The sequence below is a fragment of the Anopheles moucheti genome, chromosome 2 (genome assembly GCF_943734755.1).
Source record: "Anopheles moucheti chromosome 2, idAnoMoucSN_F20_07, whole genome shotgun sequence".
Classification (NCBI taxonomy): Eukaryota; Metazoa; Arthropoda; class Insecta; order Diptera; family Culicidae; genus Anopheles; species Anopheles moucheti.
This window is the reverse complement of record NC_069140.1, coordinates 20,184,047-20,210,663: the sequence shown is the minus strand read 5'-3', so window position 1 is coordinate 20,210,663 and position 26,617 is coordinate 20,184,047. Positions and strand designations below refer to the sequence as shown.

At 43.7% G+C, this 26,617-nt stretch overlaps 1 long non-coding RNA gene across 1 annotated transcript in view; it reads right to left on the bottom strand.

Annotated features, from left to right (window-relative positions):
* LOC128298126 (uncharacterized) overlaps window positions 1–14,762 on the bottom strand; it is a 55,748-nt gene extending 40,986 nt beyond the window's left edge. The window contains exons 1-2 of the long non-coding RNA XR_008287256.1: window positions 14,707–14,762; window positions 10,999–11,561 (exon numbers count right to left, since the gene is read on the bottom strand). This is a non-coding gene — a long non-coding RNA (uncharacterized LOC128298126). The remainder of the gene's footprint in view (window positions 1–10,998; window positions 11,562–14,706) is intronic.
* Between the last annotated feature and the right edge of the window lie 11,855 nt (window positions 14,763–26,617).

Here is a 26,617-nt window from a genome sequence, read left to right as displayed (position 1 = left end):
TTGCCGTAAAAAACTCACTACGTAGTTTATCTGGATCTGGCCCGTTGCGGTATAGGGCGACGGTTGGCAAAATAGCTTCGGTTGACGAACGAAAGTATTCGATGAACGTTAAGCGTTCCGAGCGGCCAATATGAAAGGATCTTAAGCTATTTGCCTTCCCTTCACACATACCGACGCCGATGCCATTTGTTTGCGTAACCTTGTTGTGTTGTTTCTTTCGTTGCAATGTGGGTGGCTACTCTTTATCTTGCATATTTAATGTCCACAAAGATAACAAGTTCAAAGTTTTGAAGGGCATGCTACATGTTTAACTGTTGATATTGTGTATTTTGACAAGATTGAGGGATTCTTTTTTTTAAATTCCGCTAAAAAACACACTGGAAACGATATGGTTGTGAAATAAAGAGGTGTTAAAAGCAGCTGTTCGAGATCACGTTTTTAATTATGTTCAGTGATTGCAAAACACAATTTATGATGATGGACTTTTAGATATAACGCATTTAGAACTTCTTACACTATAACATTTAGAACTTCTTGCACTTTTCTTCACATTAAAAACATTTTTTTAAATAATAAATAATCCCTATAATAAAAAAAAATAATCTTTAATATAGTTTCATTAGGGATTATTTATTTATTTATTTTTTGTTTCGTTAGAACGGCCTGGCCGCATCGACTTGGGGAATATTTTTTTTAATAATAAATAATCCCTAATGAAACTTTCTTAAAGTAAGATTGCTAAGTCAAATACTACATCAACTGTCGTCAGAACCTGCAAAATTGCAAGGTCAAATGAAAAGAAACTCAGCAAAACAATAAATATTGACACTAAAGCTATTGAAAGTTGCACGAGATCAAATCTCCTTATCTTAATTAATCATCTCAATATTCAATGACAAGTTCATCGTGCAATGGAATTCTGCAGAAATTAGAAACACGTGTAGCCTGTTCATGTTAGTCAGTTAGTCGAGTTCTTTGGAACAGAATCTATTCTCAGACAAGCTGCATTTTCGGCACGGTTGATTTAATTAGGTTTTCAAACGAATAAACCAATTCTTCAACAGTGACCTTGCTGTCTTGGAAATACTACCTTTGTTTGCTTGGAAACCTGTGACCGCGTATTGTTTTCAACACCCATCTATTTCCCCGCGTGGGTTAACCACAGTCAAACCCTGTGCTATCACATTCGGGTTAGACGGCTTGCGTCAACCATCACGCACACAGTCGCACTCCACCGGGTGCGAGAATCGCAAAAAAAAAATACCCGACACCTCAAAAACCGGATCGAGCGCGGTAATAATCGTAATCATGCCGGTTCCATTAGCACAAGTAGCTGGTGTTAGCTAATAATCAAAACCACAAACCCGCTGCCGCTCACCCTCAGAATCCGCACAGAATCCTTTACCGCCGCAGACAAACTGAAAGACAGCTGGCAAACTGACGGAAGCTTGTCGGTAGAAAAAGCGCCCCAAAAGCGTAAGTGTCGCTGGGGCAACGAAGCAAGGCATTGCCGGAGGCGAATTGTTGGTACCGCTAATTAAAGTTAGCTCACAGAATGGCAATCTTCCTTTGGCGAAGAATGTCGATACGAAATTGGCCTCCTGTAGTATCTTTCGCTCGGTTTCGCGCCGGAACGATTCTAACCGCACAAAACAAACGCACCTAATCACCTTTCTAACAGAGTCGACTGAGGGGCTAGCAAAACCAAAAACAAAAAAAAACCATTGCCCTTGCCCGTCCCTACACGCAGGTTGTTTTGCAGATGAACGGTTTCGGATTCATCGGTAAATGCTTCTTCTTCTGGAAACAAATTTAAAGTTCCGTATTGACGCAGTGCGCCTTTCGGTACGGTTGCTGTTTGAAGTGCGCACCTATTGCGATAATATTACACGGCCCTCTGGCTGGATGATGACGACGATTGCAGACGAATGTATTTATCAACGCAGCAACCATCGTGGATCAACGCTGTTTCATCGTGGTATATGTGTGCTTTCAGCTGAGATTACGTTGACTCAGGTAACGTACACTCCTCGGCATCTCCGGTAACACGGGCGTAATGGAAAATCGACCGTAACTTGTTTACAATCCTTTCAGGTTGGTAGCGGATAGTTTAAAATTACTTTTTCCCGGGGAACGTTGGTTGATGAATTCTAAACGCAACACGCGTTAGTGTGGAAAAGTGTTTTGTAGAACATTTTTCATTAATGGAGGCGCCCAGTGTTTTGTAACTTTGACGGTAAAACAATATTCCATTGCTTTACTTCGCTGGAATTTGTGAGTGAAATGTGCATTGCAAATGGAAACCAATATAGGAACGTTTTAAAAAGCAATTGTAATGCAACCTCTATCAATAATTTATGCGATATAATTTGCTTCACATTTAACTTAATTTCGATGCTGATTTATCACGCATTACGTTCCGTCACCCATCATGCAAAACGACACCTTTTTCATTATTTATCGCCAAACGTTTCAGCATTGATTGATATTTAACTACGAAAACCCGCGCAGCCTCGGCAATCACTCATCGCACCATGCTATTCTGGGCCGTGCATATCATTCATCTAAAATCGATCGCCGAATCGATTCGGCGAAGGGCTAGGGCAAAGCATAAAAAAGGCTGGAATGACAAACATCGACGGTTTTCACCGGCAACATTGGATCGAATCTAACCGTTCGCTCATCAAAACTGTCCTCTTAGTAGGGGACCTCGAGGGAAGTAAAATCACACAACATTCTGGTGTGCTCGTTTTTCCCCCTATATTCTCCACCAACCACCCCACCACCACCCAAACGAGTCCCAAAATCGAAGAGGAGTAGCTGTAAAAGGTTCCATTGTGTGGGTGTGAGTGCGTTATGTGCACCAACAGACAAACTTTCCCACCGTCCCTTTTCCATAAGGTTTACCTTTCCATTTTTTTTATTACAACACAGCACACACTCAACAATACAAACCGAACCATCGTTTACAATTCAATCACTCACGCATCCCATTCCGCATGCACGATGGGACGTGGGTTGCGCCATCATGTGAACACGCGTGAACTGGTGAACCCACCCGAAATCTTCTTCAAACGCATCGGACGGCTGCCGGTTCCGACCCAAAGTCTTCTCATGTTACGCAACGGGACTTTTCGATTTATGCTTATATATTCGCATACGATCGTGTTTATGTTTATTAACACACCCGAAGCTATAAATTTTTGCCCCCCGCCGTACGCCGTGGCAGAAATTTTATTATTTATTCACCGATCACCATCGTTATCATGTTCCCGGGGTTCTTTACTTCTCCCCCCCCCCTTCCCTCCCCTCCCCGCACCAGTTCACCTTTTCCGCTGGAACTCGTTGAGTGAACGATTCCGTACCTTTCACCGGTGCCCGGTAGTACGTGAGTGGTACCCCCACGGGGACGAAAGCAGCTGCCGGGAAATCAAACCAAACGTTAGCCCTGCTGCCCTACCTGTGCGACCGGGTAAGCGAGATAATGCCCGAATATAGGAAGAGGATTAAAAGGAGAGCATAATCCTCAACGCCACAATGGTTTGAGAAAGCTCGAGAAGGAAAAAAAATCCACCACTCCTACCATGGCGAACCCACCAAATGATATATTTCAGTCCAAAGTGATGGGTAGATTGTGGTTTAGCGGAGAATTGCGGCCATCCGCCAGGGGGCCGACGGGGGGCTCTCTTAAATGGTTAACCATCGAAAGACGCCTCAATAAGCCACATATGCGCACACACACACACACCTTGTTCGGAAAACCCTGCTCAAGCGTCAACGTTACCCGGGGCATTGGTTTTTGTGCCGACGCTAAACATCCAAACCAATCTCGAGCAAATCGACCGGAACGGATCCAAACGTGCCCTCAGGGAACTCATCCGCACGGTCCCAAAAAAAAAAACAAACCGCACGCATGTAGGCTTTAAACTGCCGAATTTCACACACAAACACAGCACTGTGCACACGTACGTGCACATGCTAAGCATCCTTATGGTGGCGTTGCCGTCGTTTTTCGGTTACGTTGTCGTTATTAATATTTTCCTTTTTCCCCATTTCCCTCCCAACCATTTCCACCACGTGCCCTTTCGTGCTATTGCTTTCACTCTCTCTCTCCCTCACGCTCTTTCTCACTCGCTCTGAAACACACACGGAAAACAGTTTGGTCGGGTAGGCACGGCCAACATTTTTGGCAAGCGCTTCTTGGCCGGAAAATTGTTACTGCAACGCGGCTTGAATTCGGAGCCAACGAAAACCAAAATCGCAACCCCTAAAGGCGGCCATCCCGTGTTCGTAAATTTACGCCACCGGCACCGGTCCTCACGCACCCTGGTGGTTGAGCCTGCCGCGTGCCCGCGTACGTGTGTGAGTGCGCGCGAGGAATCGCGTGCGTGATATTCACGTCCGTGACCGCGCACTGCCGACCTGTGCGCTGCGTGTGGATTTTTGGTTCACTGCGTTACGCCATATGTTGATTATTGATTCCGTATTCTGTGCATCGAAATAATAATGGAGCGATTATACCTTCCCACCCAGGCTGAAACGGGCGATTGGCGTGGTGGCAAGCGGTACTGCATGGGATACCTTGTTATCGGATCCGTTTCCTCTCCGGTTTGCGGTTTGTGTACTGATTCGCGGATTGTCTTTTTTGTTCCATCCCCAAAACATACCCGCGCCGTACGCTGCCGGGCATATGCGCTTAGGAACGGGACCGCACCACGATACCGCCGGTCAGGCGTATAGCAAAACAAAAAAATGGCACCTACGGTGAATAAATTGCCCTTTATCTGCGCGAACGAATGTCTTCCCGGGGGCCGGCGGTTCCGGCGGTGGTCCGATGGAAGAAAGTTATTATTAACCGAAGACCGCGATAAAACGCGTTTATTGGCTATGATCGATGCAGCGGCTCGGTAGCACCGCGACCGCGTATTGGTGTGGTAATAAAGTGCGAGATTGCTTTTTGCGTTTGCTATGACAATAAACAACTGAAATTGTATTGTGGGTATTGTTGAAATATTAGCTCATTCAATCTAGCCCGGGTTGTAGTGAGCCCTTTTTATCGGCAAAATCAGGAAATATTTCGAAACGAACGTTTACGGACATTAAGTTGAAATGTGTACGCATGTATTACGCATATTTAGTTAAATACAAATTGTCATACAAGTAGAGGAGATAAGTTTTAATAATTAAAATTAGATACTAAACTAAATTATTTCCAGTATTGTTATATTTACATTGATTTCATAGTTCATATTTGTAAAGAACAGACGGAGGTTACACCGAAACCTCAATTGCAATCATCAACCAATCAGCAAATCGAACGCCTTTCCCTATGAAGACGTTTAATAGCTGTACGAGGATTGATTGTCTGGTGTCATTCTAAAGACATTACTTGGCAAAGTGGATGACAGGTGAGTATCATAACAAAGGGGAGGTCATCGTGCAACAACAAGATCTCCTTTTCATGTTGTCTTTCATACTTTTCCTCTATATTTAGGATATGAAATTTGATACCTACAATAGGTTATGATGTTGCTTTGTTCAGAACATAAGAATGCAAAAGAGTTAATTTCCTTTGAGGAATTTTAAATAAATTGAAGATATTTCTCCCTATATCCTATATTAGGTCAGATATCTGGTTGGCCATTTTTATATTACTACACATACAGATTCGTGCTCAAACTCTCATCGCCTTTTAGGTGCAGTCACTCTTATTAGAATTACAAATTATTAAAGGATTACTACTTTCCAGGACAACACTTCTCAATATTAGACCAGTTCTCCTGAGCCTCAATAGTGGAGAATTGAGAGTACAGTATTCTTTAACAGCAGATCATAAGGCATCCATCCACGACCCCTTGTTGACACCTTTCAAAATGCGTAAATGTGACATTTGCGTTGGTTTTTTTTAAATTCTAGTTACTACTACCAAAGGAGCTCTCACCTTTCAGTAAAGCTATCTTCCAACGCTTTTACTATGTCACCGGTGGCGACGAAGATTCGAAGAAAGATTCTGTACGATCATTAGATTGCTAGAGTACCGTTCACGGTACATCAACTAAAAATAGACAATTGAAATCAAATACACTGCTATCAACCTCGTCGAAAACACCTTCCAACCCAGTACTTATCTCCAAAACACACTCCAAACCTAGTTTCGTCTCTTTTGTTTAGCGATTCTTTACCATTGTCTGCTCCGTTTTAATCATGGACTTTGATTTAATCAATTGCTTCAAACATCTCCAACAGCTGGGACTCGTCCCAAAGCATCTTCGCTGCGTTCGGCGTGTTTCGTCTGTTTGCACAAAATAGATAACGGCAAGTAAGAAACTCAACGTGTACACCAACGCCACCGCGTCCAGATCGCCACTGGACACATACCACACCCAGCCAGAAGCTCATTATCGGCTCACCAGCCATCCGGGGATGGTACTGTTTTCACGTTCGATTCGCCATGGTTCGACTGAATTAGCTGAAACGATAATTAAGTTCACTTTCCAGTTTAATCTAATGGAACAGAAAAGTTTTCTTTTCGTACTTTGGCCAAGCGACCTCCCCCCCCCCCCCTCCATCCTCCCCCCTTCGCTCGTCCATCGTTTGATGGTTCATTTCGGTAATTCAATTTATCCCCCTGGGGTGATTTTGCTGCGTCCCATCGTGGAGCTTGGGAAAGCTCGCTAGCGGCTACTCTTCTCGCTTTCGGCGCTTTCCCTCGATTCGGATCGCCGGATTAGTGCCACAAAGTGCACAGTCACACCGTTGGCACACCAAAACGGGTCAACTTCGCTGATGTTGAGAAAAGAACCTTGAATCGGTTCGGTACCACCATCAACAGCTACCCACCGCTAAAGTCTCGCCGCGTCCCTTGCGTCCGGATTTCCTAGCTCCGAGCTGGTTCATACCAACAATCGAAACCAATTTTAAGCTCAGTCAACTGGTGGACGTTCCGGCCCGATGACAGTTCGACATGGTCCGAACAACCAGGGATGCAATGATGACAGACGATGGTGGCACAAACAAAAATATCCCACCAGGCAAGCTCCGTCCAAAATTCAACCTTGTCCACCTTGTTAAGCAACCCGTCAACGCCCACGGGCAAGTGGGCCAGAACTTTTTTGGGGGCGAAAAGTAAGCCCTCGGTGAAAAGAATCTGATTACATTTGCTGCCAGCCAATCGTGCTGTTCCACAGGGAACGTTTGCGTTAGATGTTTTGTGTTTGATGCTTTTTTCGGGACGGATCACATTGGATCGGCGTGGTTTTGGGTCCTTTTGTTTGAATCATCAAACGGATTTTCCCATCACGGGTCGATTAGAGCGGTGGTAAATCAGCGATATCAGTTTACAGTGGCTAGATTTATATATAGGTGTATCTTCACAACAGAATAGCTTGCTTTTGAAGGTTTACAAGGAGTTGAAGTTCTCCATTGTTCGCCATCCAAAGAATGGCTTTAATTAGTGAAGCAAACAACATTCGAACACCTATTCTAGTGTGATGGTACAGGTTTGAAGCCGATTAGAATCTATTTCTGACATAATTACGTTCACTTTATTTAACCACTCCAACTGTTAACAGCATGTTCCATCCACTCAATGATAATGGTTGCTTCTTCTCCGCTCAAGGCGATGAACACCGCAAACTTCCTAATACTGAATATTATTCGATACCATCCCAGCACGACGTATCAATCACAATAAACCACCCTAATTGAACGACCGCACAAAAGCCCCCCACCCACTGGGCACGTGTGCGATCGTCTTGTCGCGAAGCGAACGAATTGGCTTTAACTTGAAACTTCCCCGACACTGTGACATCATTGACAACCCATCGACTGTCGCTGTCGGCTGAAACTATTCCCAAAACCGGAACGAGTGTAAGCTTCCGGTCGACCGTTTGCATTTCCCATTTGGGTTTTCGCTCACCTCACGATCGCTATCCCCACTCACCAGCTAGCACTCCTACTGTTCAGTTTTGCTATGTTTTCTCCCCACAAACTCCGCCTGTTTCTTTCATTAGTTGCGCTATCGCGTAACGATTGATTTTTTTTCTTGCTCCTTGTGTTCGGATCCGGCGGGGAGAGCAGAGTGTAACTTTTAAATCAAATTAATTTCCAACCACCGGCATCGAACGAAAGTCACCGAAGAAGAAACATGCACGCGCTGATACAGACAAGAGGATACTTTGTGTTCGGGCGTTGGACACGTTTCAGACGCTCCGTCAACAATTCACCATCGATCGCGTTTGTTACGACACGAGCGTCTTATTAAATCACTCGTCGTACGTCTCGGTACCGAAACGTCTGGCCGATTGACAATGGTTTTGCGATGCGAGTCTGCGAGAAAGCCTGCTTGTCCTGCTTGTCAGGGCGGCACGGGAAATGTGCCGGATACCGATATTACATCCCTGCCGGGCATGAGCATGCTTCAGTTGAATCCACCATAATCGGTAGACGGATAAATTGGCAAACATGAGTGCCTGGTTTCGGTATTTTGAAACAATGGAAGTCGAGCGAGATGGAACGCCGTTTCATTGTGTGTTTCGCTCCACGGTAGAATGGCGGTTTTGGTTTATAATAATTGGAATCATACCGGTGGTTATGAAAATTCTTTATTTTATTCAAAATTGAAGCACTTATGATGTTAAAGGTACGATCAGTTTCAATTCTTAGTACAAATTTAGCATAAATTTTCAGAAATTTCTACATTATGTCCGCTTATTTATTATAAAGAACAAGCATTCTGTATTGGTTTTCCAGTAAATTTCACACATCACTGCTTGAAAAATGATTCTTCCGAAAAATTTACATTTTATCTCAATTATGAAAAATGATCCTCCCCGAAACGGGCATTTGTGGCAGGATGTATCTTTCCACGCGCGTGAAATATGTTCATCCGACGCTGTTTGTCAAGCAAAGCCGCACACACACACATGAGCCCCAAACGGCCGCCCAATCTAATGGCAACGAAAAATTCGATGACAAAATGGTAATATTCATGATCCAGACCCGGTGCTTCATTTATTTACCGTCTACCAAAACCATGCGCACCGAAGTAACATAACATACAACCGAACGATAAAGTCTACCACCAAGTCCCGGTTACCACTCACGTGCTTACCATTTTTACCCTTCAAAAAAAATCCCCCGAATCCTCGGTTTTCCCGGATGTAGGCACACATTGGTGACAAGAAACTGTTCCCCGTTTTCGCAAGGAAAATGGTCGATTTATGCGTGTGGAAGGGAAAGGGCCCCACAGAGCCCCGATTCGGGGACGCCAGCATTGGGGTCCGCCAGCATCGATTGAATGTAAATGTGGGTGACAGCCACCGACACGGGGCGCCCGCCTGTGACATCAATTTCACCGAAAGCTTCCCGGTATGATAAATGGATCAAACAAGCCTTTCGACTGACGCACATCATCTCCCGATGCCCCGAACTTCTCGGTAAACACTTCGCACCAGGCGGGGAAGGAGAGTTTCTGTCCCAAATCAGTTCCACCGTACACCGAGCGTGTACTTAGCGTGGTATAAACTGTGTGTAGCCAAAACCTACTCGTAAAGCAATAACTGGCTTAGGGTAATGGTTGTTATAAATTGAAGGGAAGGGCTTTGGCGCTGGCAGTGCCGTTTAGCGATGTAAGACAAACTCAACATGTTGATTACAAATATTGGCCATCAATCGTTTATCGCACGAGCACGGGGGCATGTTGACTAATGTATTTATGTTTGTACGGAAGTAAAGTAATGACGCAAATGAGCGACATTTAAACATTTCGCATTAAAACGGGAAAATTGTTATTTTAAAACTTTTGTGTGTACTTTCACAGCGCCATTGGGAAAACGAAGGACATTTTGGGCTGTGAAAAATTGAATCTATTTTCAATTCCATCTCTGCCCTGTTCGACACCTCTCCAACAGTGTTCGTCCAATAACCAGTTATCTGCCTAACGCTTCGGATTGATTTATGATGGAAAATTGAAATTCCCAGCCCCGCTAGCTGAGGTGTATTGATTTTTTTATTCATTTATGCGTTCTGCTGTCCTCTTCGTGCGTGACTTCAAAAACCAAACAACAAAACAAAAAACCTCTAGATCCACTAGATCAAATAAACTTCAAGCAAGGTTTTTTTTTGTTTTCCCAGCCAGCCAAACCCCACACTTTTGCCCCACAGCCCATCCGGCACCTCCGGGGTCCTTGGTGGAATTTAAAGGACAAAAATTGCCCAGCAACAAATGCGTCGCTCTTGGCCAGCGGTAAAAGCAAAACAAAATCGAATGAAAAACTATCCACCGATCGGTTTCACAATGTGTGACACCCGCGCAATGGCCGGCCAGGACGTAAAGGGGGCACTGCTTGACGGGCAGAAGGTCCGAGGGGGGCAAACAAAGCATGGAAAAATCATCCACCCCCTACCCCCCAAAAAAAACGCACACACATACACATTCAGCCCCATATCGTAACCTTTGCCAGCAATAAATCATCAAAAGTCCGGAGCGCCGGAGATGAAGCTATCGGTTGATTTAGCAGTGAAAAACAAATATTTCATCGTTAAATCTGTAGCGCTCGGAGGAAAATTTTCCATCTTTGCTCCCTCGCCTCGATGGGTGTCGCATCCCTCGCACGCCTCCACGCCCGATTAAGCTTTCGAAGCGTAGCGTACGCTATGGACCATTCATTGGTGGACTAAAACAAACGTGGACAAATCGTCGAGTGCCCAGAAACGCTACCAAACCCTGCAGCATTTGCAGGACGCAATATGTATGGGAAATGTTCGTCCTTTTTTTTTTTGTTTGTTTTCCCTTTTTTTTGTTTCAATGCTTTTATTATATATTAGTGTGAGTGTGCGAGAGAGAGGGTGTTCACCAACAACAGTGGAGTAAAGTGCCATTTTTGCTTCGCCCAGCTTGCTTCGTACCCATCGTTTCCATCCCCCCCGCTCGTGGGGAAAGCTTTTGCTGTGCCGGCACAATGATGCCAAGGAAATGATCATAAATCAAATATTTACCTATTTCCGGTGTATCATTCCACCCGCCCCGGGGTGGAAGTTTTCCATCGCCTGGATAAGCTTCACGGCTGGCAACAGCACACCACCGTACGACGGTCTGATTGTGAACTCTTCCGATGCATTTTTCGCCTTCGCTTGCCGACCCGGGACGCCCCACGGCGCTTGGGACGGACTTGGCTTCCGAACCCGGAGGAAACCCCGGGACTCGAACGTCAAATTACGATTGTGTCAGTTGCAAGATAGATTCGTTTTGGTTTTTTCCGTTTCTTTTTTTTGTTATCTACTGGCGTAAAAAGTTATCGTCCGTTGCGTAACATATGTGGCTAATGCAGTTGATTGCACTTTGTGACTGCTGCCATTACGGGACACGAACCGAACCGACACTTATCCGCTGGCCTTGCACTCGATCGAGACGTTGCACTATTATGTTTGAACTTTTTTTTCTCTCTTTGTGCACGATTTACTAATTTGCTCAACTAAACCACTCACGATTGCACACGATTCACTGTTGTATATTTCTATTTTGGTTGTGTTTTATAGTGAAACTTATTTATGAAATTTATCTGGAAGAAAAATAAAATTTCATTTCACATTTAAACACCCTTAATAATATTCCACAAACATTTGTGAAGCGATAAGTGCTTTTAAATATGTTATTTAACGTGAGATATTATTATTATATCTTTTCTAGGAAATACAGACACATATTTTATAATACTTTTTAAATAAATACAATTTTGTCTCGGCATTTTTTATCCCCCCACACTGTTTTTCCACCCGAAAAACAAAACAATAATCATGCAACTTAACGTTTTCAGTACTTTCCAACCAAGGTTTCAATTGCCACCACCATTTGCCATCCGTAACTTGTGGAATGTGTTTTTAATCTCGCAACATTTACCCAACCCGGCCTACCATTTGCCAAATCCAGAATTATCCTTTATGATGGTGGCTATTTCTGAACGAATTGATATTTGCCCTACACCATGCTCAAGCTTCGCATTAAACTATTTCCTCTCACACACGCACACACACACACACCACCATTACACGCAGCAGCATGCCGACACTAAATGGCAGAAGCGTCGTAAAAAGTGGGATTCAACCACGCCGAAACCATGCTGGCGCCAGCAGTTTCTGGCAAAGCGTCAACCGTACAGCTGCGCATCCAAAAAATCCGCCCGTTCACCTGAACAGCCGAAATCTAATCCCGGTACGCAAGCAACGCATTCAGCCTGCTAGGAACGCAAAGATGCTTGCTTGGATGGCCTTTTAGGATGTGAAAGATATTTCTTTTGAGGTTATGTATACTTTTTTTTACATTACCGGTGGTTGGGTGAAACAAAAAATCCAACCCCAGTCTAAGCGATAGTAAAATTCGAACCATTCGATGACCAAAGTCCACCGGCCCGAAAGCGATCGAACGAAGCGAACGAACAAAAAAAAGGAAATTAGATTGGGTCTTGGAGTGTATGGGCCCGGAAAAATTGCAACGTCAAACCGAAACACCGGAATATGCGCTGGAGAAAAAGTGTCCCGAACCGATCGAGCCGGTTGCCGAGCTCTTGCTTTTTTTTTTCTTTCCACTATTGCTTTCATTAGCTTTTATCCATCCACGGTTTCCTCCTTTTTTTTGCATCAGTTCAGCGGAATAAGAAGGCATTAATGGCACTAACACACACACACGAAGCAAGACAAGGTCAAGTTGAAAAAAACAGTTGAGCAAACGCTTGCACCAGATGTACTGATGCTTGTGCGATATAATCCACCAACACCGGGACGGCTCAAGTTGGCCCAAGTTGGCCGCACGTGAATGGCTTCTGGACGGCCTATACGGTTGATGTGTTTTATGCGCGAGTGTGACATCTATCCGAAGGAACAAAAACAACACACACACACACACACGCGCGCTGAAGACAAGGCACATAAATATGGGGTTGGATTTTCCCGCCTACTTGTCCTGGGTGTATCGTACACGGGGTTCCCCTTCACTAGTCCTTGATTCGCTTCAAGTGTTCTCAAGACGTTCCATCATCTGGGCCGCGTCCTGCCGTGGAAATAGTTTGCCACGACACCGAGCTGGCTTTCGGAGGTCCCGGTGACGGGGATGGTCCGGGTGGTGTGCCAAAATGTGAGAAAGTCTAGCAAACAATAGGCACAGAATGACATCACACACATGGATACGGTAGAAGGAACGTGATGACTACAGCCCACTACACACTACACAGCGAATCCTGTACGGTCGCATCTGTCCAAGGATAAGTACCGCACACAAAAGTCAAGCATACAGGATAGCAAGTGACGGTCCCTCCCATGCACAGATGTTTCATTTCAGCCGGACGCGTGGCCTCACAGTGGATGATGATCACTGGTTCGGCCAAAGCATAATTCTTCGTGCTGCAATTCTCGATGTACACCATTCGCTCCACACCACGCAAAAAAAAACCAAACCCCTGGCGGGGAAATGGTCACGCTGATGAAGATGGCGCTTTTGTTATGATGTATTTCACTGACACATAAATAAAACATTCCGCGTTTCACAATTGAGTCATCCCGGATCCGGCACTCGTGGCAAATCGTGGCGCCCCAAATTAACGTTTTTTTTTCTCTCTCTCTCGTTTCTGTATGTATTTTTATTCCATTTGCTTGCGTATTTCAAAGCGCTTTTCTGCACCACTCTCCACGCCGGGCACGTGATGGGAGAAAAATATGATACAGCAGTGGCATCATCACGGGATTTTAGCAAAAAGAAAAGTAAACAACACACACACACACGCGCGCGCGGGCGACTCCGTTCAGAGATCACACGAGCATCACGGAGCTCGGGGCACATTAAGATGGTGGGGGGGGGGGGGGGGGGGGAGAAAAAAAAAACAACAAATCATACGCACATCGTTTTTCACGGAAGCACCGGCATTAAGCACCGGCGGTGTACGGCGGACGAGCAGACCAGCACCATGCTGCCGTGCTTGGAAAATCTGCCTCGTACGATAACGTTCGCACGGGCACGCGGAACAAACTAAACAAACAGCGAATGTGAAGCTGCGAAATAATGATGATAGCACGTTGACAGGCCACTTTCGGTGTGGCTGGCCTCTGAATTCTATGATTCGTTTTCACTTGTTTTTTTTTGCTTCTTTTTCTGCTGCTGCTGCTGCTTGCTTTCTTTCCGCTGTCACAGCACTCACATTCGAGATGAAATATCACGTACGCATGCACTAAGTACGCAAAGCGAGGATCTATCAGCGTGCATCTGGATCTGCAGTGACTCGTTAGGTAGGTGTTTTGTTTAACCATTCATCCGATGCGCTACACTATCATCTTGCGTCACGATTATTCGGGAAGTTGTTTTTTTTTTTGGTTGTTTCATTGCACACACACACACACACGCACACATTTCATTATGGCTCCGGTGCTGACAGATAAGCTACATCCTTTTTAACACTGCGATAAGGTTACTTCAACAACACGCGTTGACACCCGGATCATCATCATCACACACAAAAACTTCTCACTTCTTGTTTCTATTTTCTCGCCCATTTCTTCGCCCTTCCCGGTTCACACGGTCGGTGTGAAAACTGGCCATTCATTTATCAGCTTTTGTTTTGTTTTTACCGCATTATCATACCGCACCAAAGGCGCGGTCCCTACACCCACCCACCCCAACACGCACCCTTCACAATCACACACACGCCTAAGCGCACCTACCGCCGAACGCGTTCCGTTTGCACGTGAATTCCACCGACAGATACGGAGCAGCTTCCAGGGCGCAGTGTACGCACGCACGTACGGCACGACGTACCTTGGACAGAACTCGAACAAAAACTGACTGAAAAACGAGAGGTTGCGTCTTCGGGCAGGGCACACGCAACATCACGACGCTCGACGCTCGTGTATGTTTGGCTCGCCAGGAGCCCCCGCGTCGTGAGCTGGTGGCGTGCGTGAGAGCGCACCGACTCGTGACCGAGTGAGTAACGCGCGCGTGAACAATGCTCTCCCGCTCACCGGTTGCTATGCCCTGTTTAGCGGCGAAACAAAATGCGAACCGGAGCATCAGCCGGCATTTTCCCCTTTTCATTCCCGAACGAAGGTGAGCGTGGAAAATTGGTCCTTTTTTGGGAGTGGCACCATGGCCATGCGGGAGACAGCATTTTGTCGTAAACACACATCGGAAGCACTGGCAGTGATGCTCAACGACAGCGATTCTCCGCTTTTACGCTCTCGTGAGTGACTGTCAAAGATGCACTTCAGTTGCATCGGTTGCATCGGTTGGTCGTGGATGAACGGATCGGTGCTGCTGTACACTGTAAAGTAAGTTGGGAGAAAATGTATGATAAATACGCAACAATGTCGAATTGTTTTTATATTAAGCTATTATGCACTCTTGTACAATGAACTATTTATTAATACATAAATACATAATACATGATTGTGAAACCCTGCATTCTTAAAACACCGTTTTGAAATCTTTGGTTCCTAGTTTCTATGACAAAGTATCGATCTATCATATTCCATTTCACTATATTAATAGTATTTTAATAATTTTGTAGTATGCGGGAATGTAGTAAATAACTACATTTTATCAGTTAAATAATGTTTCTGTCTAAAATTTATTTAAATTTATATGTCTAATTTACAATTGATTAAAAAATACTCTAATAAGGACCATAAAAATAATACAAAACCGTTGGAAGCTTATACAGAACTAGCTTAAGCTTAAGAATAAATTTGTAATGGTTTAATGGTTTATATGTTGGTCCAACTTTGATTGGTTCTACAAAGCATTCCGAGGAGCTCCTTTTTTCATCAAAGATCCTTTTTTCAGTATGCAATTATAAGGGAATTTAATAAACTTTTTTAAACCCTTTTCCTTTCAATTACGTCCATCACTCACGACACCGTGCGCTAGAGGTGAATTCAACGAATGAATAGCCTGTCAAACATTCGGGAGAGGCGAAACATCCGTTCTCACGGATCGGCAGCAACATAAAGAGCATAAAATGAACGAATATTCTCCTGCCATCGAGGGAGCAAACATATGAGAAGCATATGAGAAGGATTTTGTTTTGTTTTGAATCGGAACCCCCAAAACGATACCCAGTACAGGGTAAAAAATCATACTTCAAACAATTAATTTCCTAAAGAGTTTAATTGCATTTCGCAGTATGCGCTCACTTAATTTATTGCGTATAATGTGGATGTGATGCAAGTGATTTTATTTTTAGTTTGACAATTATTTAAGGCGATCCCTTGGCCTCTGCTTTGCATTTCCACCCACAACCCAACATTCCGGCAAAAAGGACTAACCATGCCGAAATCTACGCTGATTCTTCTATGCCTCACCGAAGATTACACCCTTTGCCTACCTGCGGCGAAAACCCGGCAGCTAAGCAAATTCATTCGCACCGGCACCGGGGTAAAACTGTAATCAAATTCAAATTGATTATGTTTTTTTACACCACCCAGCTGCCAATTGGAATCGGTTACAATATCACTCGTTCGCCAATTGGAACACAACTTACTCTACATGGTAATGAGCATTACTTACGATTCATGAAGTGTAATGAATTGCAAAGTGGGTAAAATTATTCATTGAACCTTAGCGAGATCGTACTCACAAAAAAATGCCGACAGTAAAAAAAAATAAGCGTAACCTGCTAAAATCGAAGACCCTGGCCGGGGGAATAAAAAAACACGAACCAGGATGATGTCTTCAAACGAGAAAGACACTGCCATCGTCGGGGCAATCGTGTTTGATACGTCTAATGCGGTACTCATTTGCATACTTGTTAAATTTTCTACACAGTCACGGTTAGACAACTTCACCCAAACAAGGTACCTGGTCCGGCAGCTAATGGGTTTGAAATTGATGTTTTTAATATTTCTTTCAAAAAAAAAACACTGCCGGGAATTAAAAAAAAAAATAATTCGTTTTATTTGGGTCTATAAAAGAATGTACTTTGACAAATGATTTCACCGCATCGAAATACACATTCCATCACGAACGCAATAATGCCTAGCGTTTGGTTTGGGCTCTTCGCTATTTTCAGCAGCGTTTATTTCGACGCGAACAGCGACACTGAATAACCTTCAGTCTTTTATTTGTGCATAAATTATCAGACATAAAAAAAAACACGAGAGCGCGAGAAGCATCAGCACTAAAACGAATCTTAATCTCTTCCCAATGGTCCTTTTCCGAGCTGTTTGCATTGAATTGATAACGATTTGCAAACCCCGTTACACTCAACGACCGGCAACCGGATCCGGTGCATCCCTGTTCCGGCCAACGGTACCGCCGTCCGGTGCAATCGAGGCAACAAAAAAACCTTTCCGAACAAGATCAATAAATTTCCTTGCGAGGCGCGTTGCACCGGGAAAGCTGCCCACCGGGTGTGTAAGTGTGGGAGGTTGTTTTTTTTTTACATGTACACCCTCTGTTGCAAATCGACATCAGCACCATCTCGATGGCCACCGTGATGGCGCATGGTTTGCATCGAAAAATTTTTGCCCGAAAAGAATTCAATTATCCTTAGCTATTAATCTCCAGCCGCAAACCAAATCCACCGAACTGCAACCTACTGGACTGTTTGTAAGCAGGGTGGATTTTTTTTTTGTTTTAATCAAAAGTTCTAAAATTCCACCATTTTTTTGTGTTCGAATTTATTGGTTTTATTTGTTGTGTATTGAATAGTTTTTTTTTTTATTATGATTTTTACTCAAACTCATAAACGCCGATGGTAGCGATAAACAAAGGACCTCTCGTCATCGAGATCAGCGTCAGTATAACCTGCGATGGTTGGACAGCTTGCTGATCGCCCCCTCGCCTCGATTTTGGTGAATATTTGTGAGAACTCATACATTTTGTGGTACTATTAGTGTGCCACTTTTACGTGTGTGTGGGTGTGTTTTTTTGTGTCGACCAGGAGGATGGCGATTTTCTAACCGTGTCAGCAATTCGAACGATCGAACCACTATCAGCCGCAGCCCGAAAAAGCGTGAGTACAACGATTTGGGTTCAAAAGTGCGAAGAAGATATCGTAACCTTAATGTGCCCACGTACCACGCCAGGGTGGGCGAGCGCTTTTCAGTGCTCCTATTTCTCCACCCCACTACTACCGAGCGATTGGATCGAAAGCACCCGTTGGAGGTTACATCAAACTTACCCTGGGGCCACAATGTGCTAAGCTTTCCACGCGCTTTCGCATCGATATGGCGATCCGGTTTTTACCACCCTATCATCCAGCTTTTTTCTTTCCCGCTGACCTGCCCTGACGGCTCTCCCCACGCCCCCAACCTGTCACCGGTTTTCCATCCCCGGTAAGCATCGAAGCGGATGAGAGCCTGCAGCTCGTTTTCAAAACTACATAAACGGTGGAGCAATTTATGGTCGATGAAATTTAATTTACCGCACAACGCAATGAATTGCACTTTATCTAAGCGGAATGCTCACATTTACCATCCTGTCAGGACGGCGAAGCGGTTTGTCTGCGGCGGAGAGGGGTACTGGCGCTGATGGGTCAGGTCGAAAAACTAGCCCCAAAAACTTCAGCCAAACCAGGATGTGGGCCGTTTGGCAATACGGCGATTAAAGCGTTATGTGGAGCGCTGGGGGTAAATGCACAATTAAATTAAAAGCAAAACGCTAGCATTTGTTGACACAGGCAAATGGGTGTACGCGTTTTTCGGGATGGAGCAAGCTTCGGGAATCAATAATTAAGCACAGAAGGGCTTTTTAAAGGGTTTCAAAAAATGAGAGATTAATTAAATTTAATGTTTCTAAATGGACTTGCATTATCATCATACCCATCAAGTTAATGTAATTGCGGAATATTTTACCACGATCATCAGTTTAGTTGGTCAAAAACAATCTTGTAATTGATTTATGTAAAACCTGGTGTAATAATTAATGAAATGATCGACCTATTGAGAATTTTGATTATAGGTTGTGGGTTTAATATAACGTCCAATTAATGTTATACTTGAGATCGAATAATTGTCATGTTTATTCGAATTAGCTTCTAGAACATTCTAGCTTTTAGAACATAACATAAATCACACAACAAACCTTCCTATAGTCAACTTTATAAAATAAATCAACTGCCTTTTTTCCGTGAAAGGGCTTAAGAGTCACGATCTCTTTCGAGATCGCTTTCTCCTGGTCAAAGTAGGCTGTCGTTATCAAATCGACCATTGAATGATGTTCAACAAGAAATCTAAGACTGATGTAATACAACAATACAGTTAAGGGACACTTTAAAAACGATTTTGTAACGATTTCGCCCCACGCTTATTACCAACAATGGTTTGATTGCAATTTTCCTCAACCTTAAGAATGTCCCGAAGAATAAATAACACATAAATGACTACAACTTAAACTATCTGCTATCTACTTCCTTTTGCAGCAATTAATCACCATTGCACTCACTTAACAGCATCCTTAAAAAATCACATCCCATAGAGCCAAACATTGCAATATGATGAGTTATGAGGAAAAAACTTCCGTTTTCTCTTCAAACGGCCAAACGAAAAATAGCAAAAAAAAACATGAGTCAAAGAAAAACGGTTCTACAAAGATCGAAAACAACAGCTCACTTTACCGTCGTTCGACTATCGCCGGACATCCAGAGCGTGTCTTCGCTTGCAACCACGTCGGCCATTGTCGTTGGATGTTTACATGATAATGATCCAGCCGGATCAGCACAAGTGCCAGTGTTGGAAAAATTTATACTTCAGTCTGGCTTTCTCCGTTTTTTTTTCTCTCTGACACTTTCCATCCCATCCCAGACTGCCACAGACTGCCACAAAACTGCATATCCTGCATAACCGGCCGGAATCGACTTCCGCTACGGCAAACGCCAAATGGCATCGAACCGGGAAGGCAAGTGTGCAAAAAGATAAAGATAAGCCTTCAAATCCCATCGACCGACGCCGGGCCGCTGTCAGTTCGCACGGAGAGCTCGTCGTGCTCGCAGGAGTAAATTAATAGCGTCAGTCTGGATGGGAAAAGACACGGAGTAAAAATAAAAACATACCCAGCACCGACGGGGCATGCGACGAGCGCTAAGCCAAAGAAAACTCGCAAGGCTCGGGCGTCACAAACAAGCAGTTGCTCCAACCCCCGAGAGCCCGAGCCCAAAACGTTTAAACGCCCTGCTCATCATTTCCCTGTGCCACGCATCCAGCCAGCGCTGGTGCGGCAATCGTCGTCGCAGAACGTTGTAACCAAAGCGCATCATCGGAAAAGTCACGTTTCACATTATAATCAGTGTGACAGTAGCCGTTTCATTTCTACTCCGTTTGGCCAGCTTTTGCTTCCCATTTCCTTGCCGTGAGTGGCCTGGCCGATGTTGCCGACCATCGCTTTTGCGAAGAAGCGGAGCGGACAGTGGACCGGTGCCGATGGTGCTGGTCAAATGGCAAATGGTTCAGCACTTCCGGGCATGTGATCGGGGATTATCGCTCACTCGACGAGGTCAACGTTTGTTCCGATGAAAGCCCGGTTGTATTTGTATTGCGTATCGACGAAACGGAATGGAACATTGGCACGGATGTAAATAATCTATTTTATTGTGCGCAAGGACGGTAAATTTTAGATTAGCGTCGCATCAGCTTAGGCATGATGATTTTATTGAAAGCATAAAAAAGTTAAATGCAGTCACGATCAAAAGCAACATAAGGTAACACAGATGGTTTGTCATATAAAGAAAATTGTTAATTAATGCAGTTACTTCTTCCATCACTATCTGAACAACCCAATGCAAAACAAACACGGGTGCAAAATGCAAGAAACCTCACAAGACAATGCAAACGGTGTGATTATAGCTTTCTTATCCACCATCGACCAGGTCGACGGTAAAAGCCGGCAGGTGGAAAGCATCGTCGATTGACGATTGTGCAAAATGAAGCAAACTCAGCAGTTGATCAACAAATCGAAACTAATTAGCTTCTTCAGCCGACGTTACACTGTTGCGCTGTTCACTCTGCGTCGTACACGGTTCGGATCATGGCCAGCAGATCCGACTCGAGATGTGTCGATTCAATTACCGAACGCCCTTTAACGCTTCGATAAAGCATTATCGCATGCAGACGGACGGAACTGCATACCATCCCGTCCCAGCGCTGACCGGTCGGTGTGAAGTGCTGACACCGGTGCAACCTTCATAGATAAACTTCCGCCCAACTTGCCCCGTATGCTGGATGCGACTAATTACAGTGGTTTTAACGGAAGGCCGCCCAATGTTTAGTTTCCTTCTGGGTCTGAATCAACAAACCGGGCATGTGCATGCGCACTGGTTGTAACTAACTAAACGACTGTCTAACGCTGATTTAGCTACGACGGCAAACGGACAATTGATGATTAAACAATGCTATCGCCCATGCTGCTCTGACTCACCATCAGTTGCACACCTGTGCCATGTGGAATTGATCTATTATTGCTATTTCTAGGTTAAATACAATGGTTCACGGATTAGCACCAACCAACAGCACGGAAAAGCTACTATTACACTCGTCAATCCATCAGTACGGATGCTTCATGCAGGCCTGCAGTTCACTCAATCGAAATGGTTACCAATAATTTTTGTATAAGAAAACTATTAATGAGCATCAATTTGAAAATCCGAAAATCGGCTTCCACGCTGTGGTAAAGCAGGCGTGATTTGCATAATGGAACTGATTCCAATTACACGCACCGATTGTGATTGGAAAAACAAAAATAAACCGGTGTAGTGCCACCGTAACAACCGTAAATTATAAACAAACAATTTTGTATGCATTTTGCCCAAAACCAGAAAGGATTCGGGAAAGCATCACAAAAGCATAAACCGAACGGGAATAAGGGAATTGCATTGTGCAACCGATGGATACCTGCATATTGATTTGTTTCAACGTACGAGCTGTACTCCAATTCAGCTTAACGCATTTCCATTAAGTGGTTATTACTTGTGTTTTTGCGTGACAACATGTTAAAAGGTTTAGTGAAAATTTCAAACAACATACATTGCATTCTTCGAACATTAATGCAGGATTGGATTTTGCCCGAAATTGGTCCAATGTGAACTAAGCGTATTAAAACCACCTGTAGATTGAGCCCTTTAAAAGGGGATTTCAAAGGTCCCCACTGGGGAAATGGGGAAACACCGGGATGGAATTCGAAACCAGTCATGTTGCACTTTTCACTAAAAGACCATTTTTCCGGTCATCTGCAGGATAAACCTAAGTAAAATCCAAAGTATCTGCTTTTATCACTCTTTCACTTCGTAAATAAAAAATATCGAAAACAACAAATTGAGAAGTTAATGGAGTTAATGGAACAACGTTAATGGAGTTTTAGTATTTTTTTCATTGATTTGGAACGCTTTTTACCCCCGTGTTTATTAACATACATCTATGATTGCATTATATTTTTAAGTAAAGTATGTATCACATCAATTACGAAGAGTTTTCCAGCGAAAATTCCCGCATTTTATTTTGTCCCTTGACTGTTGCACTTAACACTTGCACTTGTTGATCAAGTTATTAATGTTATTTTGATTATTAATTATAATTTATTTTATTTACAAAATTTTCGCTTAACTGCATAATATTGCGATACTTCAGAAGTTCAGTTTTTGTGAGAACAATACCTGGCAAACTGTTTTGAAAGTTCCACATATAAATAACAATATAAGACATAGAAGAATTCAATGCTAAATAACATGAACATCAAAGTGTGCATGGAAGTCATTCGATGGCATTAAGGGAACTATTATTGGATGTAAAAGGACATTTTCAATGTCTAAAATTTGTGTACATTTATAAAAACAACTTTAAAAAATGTAACGAAATATTTCAAAGTCATAACCAGTTCATTGTCATTAAATAAAATCCTTGTGATTTTATAATGTCGTCTTTACACTAAAAAGCATCCTTAGCAGAAGAAGAAGCTAATGAAAAACATTATAATTATTAAGTAATTGTATTTGAAGTAATTGATGTATGTCGTGAAAATACATAATGATCTCTAACAATACATAAATAACTCGATTTGTCATCGAACGAAAATTTGTAGTTGGAAACCATAAAATATGACATAAAAATAGTTTCATAACAACTACATTCCGTTTTTTTCCCAGATGTTTGTTCCAAAGTGCCTATTGTGTACTGTCCCCGTTTACACCCACGTACACGTTTTTTCGCATTTTAATTATGCTCCAATGACTTCACCGTTCCCATACCATGGATTCGTGCGTTTTGGCTAAGGATTCTAATTTTCATCCTTCGTGCGCGCTTGATTATACGCTCCGGTTAACTTGTTGCTTGTCGCCGCGTATACGCCGTGCAGCAAAACTATTTTAAACCAAAATCAAACCGGAAAGCACTGTTCCGTTCGGGCATCAACATCAAAAGGAGCGTGGCTATAGTTGGGACCAGCACTACTGTTTAGATCGTCGGCTATTTAAATCGTTTGTTGTGCATCGAACCAGGTAGCAGGAAATCGGGAACACCGATGGGCCAATTCATAAAGCCTCCATGATCCAGCTGCCTCCATCGATTCTCCCGTAAGACAATCTCATGCAGGCGTAACGAGCAAAGGCGCACCAGCCCCGGTACCGCTGTTGGACGATCTGACGCTGTCGTTGTTAATTTCCGTCCTACCGGTTGCGTTCGGTTCGGTCTTTCCTTTTTCCGTTCACTTTACAAGGCGCCCTGCCATCTTCGCAAGCACCAGCACGATGCTGCGAACTTGAAAAATTGTCAAGCGTCAACATCCTTCCGAGAGTAATTTCAGCGCAACCGTTTATCATGTCCCGGGTGACTCGAGTGTCTCAGCGAGGTTACCGCTCGACTGCGCCCGGGACCCAGCGCTCCATTTTCCACTGAGCTCCAATGAAACATGTACCCAATACACACACCAACACACAGTGCGGAGGACAAAAGAGGCCACGTGCGCAACAAAGTGGATGTGGACGCGGAGGCGAAACAATAAATATGATAAATTTTTATGACTTTCCTCCGATATTTTCACCTCTGCGTGAACGGTTGTCTGCAGAGGGATAATACGACTGGTGCACAAAGATTTTCCACTGGTTGGTAATATGCGGCAGGGCAAATTTTTCTCCCCCCTTGTTGCCACCTGCCATCAGTGGAAGAAAAATCCCGAAACGATTGCTGCTTTTCAATTGCAGCGAACGATTGAATACCTTCACGCTTTTGCCGTTTGCCACTCGATACACTGCCACGCCAAGCTCCGTTTACATTTGTCACGAGAAAACTATTGGAAACATTTATATATTTCTCGTTTTCCACCGATTTTGCACCCTTCTACCCGCCGCGGACGAGTGAAGATTGGCTAAAAGTTTCCTTGTCGCACTGTTGACAAGTGTTCATCGATCGTGCCTTCTGACGCCTTAACTGTCAGCCGATCAAAGCCACGACATTCCGTAACGGTCGCCCATTCACTGCCCTTCCGGTCTCGGCAATCGGGAGAAGCGCAAAACTAGCGCACAAACAATCTCAGGTCCTTACTGCCTTACGCCTGGGAAACACTGCCACGCCACCGCAGCACAAAGTACAAGAATAAACGGCCAGGAAATTATTGCTGGCTTCACGCTGTACGCTGGAAGGCGAGATGCCCTCCACGCGAAGCAAAAGTGTTTTCTCGTCGTAGCGAAACAAACCGAGATAAATATTCAAACGTCGCTTAAATTGTGATCGACTCGCCCCACCGTTCCGTCTCCCCGTGGTAAATCGCCAGCCTGCTGCGCTGTGCAGCAAGTGAAACGCTCTGGTGCTGAGAAGTTTTTCTCCGGAAATGAAAAAATAATATTCACATCGATCCAACCGTCCGCGTTGTCGTCGTTTTGCCTGCCTGCAAAACGGAGCTGCAATATTGATTGATTGTTGTTTTACTTTTTTTTTTTGTTGCCGATGTGCACCCCAGCGATGGCGCAAATATGGTTTATGCAATCGGTTTAAGCTGCGGAGCTATCAATTGGATTGAATAATTCATTCGATTTGTCTGCTGGGCGAAAGGGTCCGCATTTGATTACAGATGTCGCGGAAAGTGATGACACTTCATCCAACAGCTTTCTGGGAAGCTGTAGGGAGCGGTGTAGCCGAAGGATTCATGTCAAGGGCCTTTCCTTATCTTAGCCAAGAAAGCGGGAGTTTAAGTTGTAAAAATGTGAATTGAAGAAAACAGAAAAATAAGTCATATAATTATTTTACACACCAAACTAACGAACCAGTCATATGCATTTAGTTTAAACCACAATAAAAACAAATTTATATAGTCTAAATTTGTAGGTGTTTTTAGGTAGTTTTTTTTTATTCCGAGTCAAGATACAGCTTCGGATTTTTTCTCGTATAATTTGTATAACACTATTTTTCTACAAATAAAATAAAATAAACCGTATGGACTGTACGAATAACGAATTCTACATAATTACAAAATTTCTTTTTAATAGAACAGCAGCTAAAAAGATAATAAGTTGGTATTTTAAAGCTCAAAGATGATCAGTTTAAAGATTAAGAAGATGATAAAAATTTAATTATTATATTAATTAATTATTAAGATCTAAAAATATCAGTTAGATCAGTTTTATGGTTATCTGAATGGAAAAATATAGTTTAGAGACAATTTATGTTACATCCAATATTACCATTAAAGGCATTTTTTAAACTGGAACTGGAACAAACTGGCCCGAGTAGTGTCATCCCGTTAATCTGGTTTAACCTATTATATGTTGTTTGACTTCTGTCGCTGTCCAACATCGCGAAGCAGTAAGAGCATCTGTTTAGTAATTAGGTGTGTGCAATTACATTATGATTTTGTTATAAATAAGGACAAAGAGGTAATTTATTCGTTTTAAACTAACTAAATAACATTTTTATACATCTGTTTGATATTTAGCAAAGAAAAATAATTACCAGTCTTCAATATTTTGGATAGCTCAAGCAAGGGCGATCATAATTTCGATCCAAACAACTTGTCCCATCGCATGATCACAACTCCGTTCTATTTCTCACACTGCTCCACTTCCACAAATTCTCATCCAAAACCTGTCACTTGTCTCATTAAAGCACATGTTTCAATATGTGACCCTCCAACAACAAGGGGTGCCTTTCCCGACGCATATCAGTCGCACCCTCGCCATGCTGCGTCACACACATGCTACAATCACGTGTAATCCAAACGTCCCGCAGACAAACAGTTGTTCGCTCGGCCGTGATGGCACCGTACCAACCCGAAACAACAATCAAGATGCTGTTTTATTAAATCCGTAATGACTCATTGGCTTTATAATGGATGGGCTTTTTGTCGCCCGGCCAGGGTGCCGGGGAAACGGGCGGCCCGAAGTGGAGCATCCGTCCGCGCGAGTCCGAAGCGCCACGGTGCGATCTCAAGTTTCATGGAGCGTTTTCCCTGCGTTTTCGGTCTAGGCCAACAGCACACATGGGCCCGCACGTTTGCGGGAGTGCGAGAGAAAACTGAAACACAATTCCATTAGCATCGGGGATTTTTTTTTCTCGGGTCTACTCCCTGCCCGCTGATTTACTCCTTTGATGCTGTAACCCGTCGCGTTGGTGCCGCTGCCACCAGATGTCGGTAAACAAACGGCAAAAAAGCATAACCGCT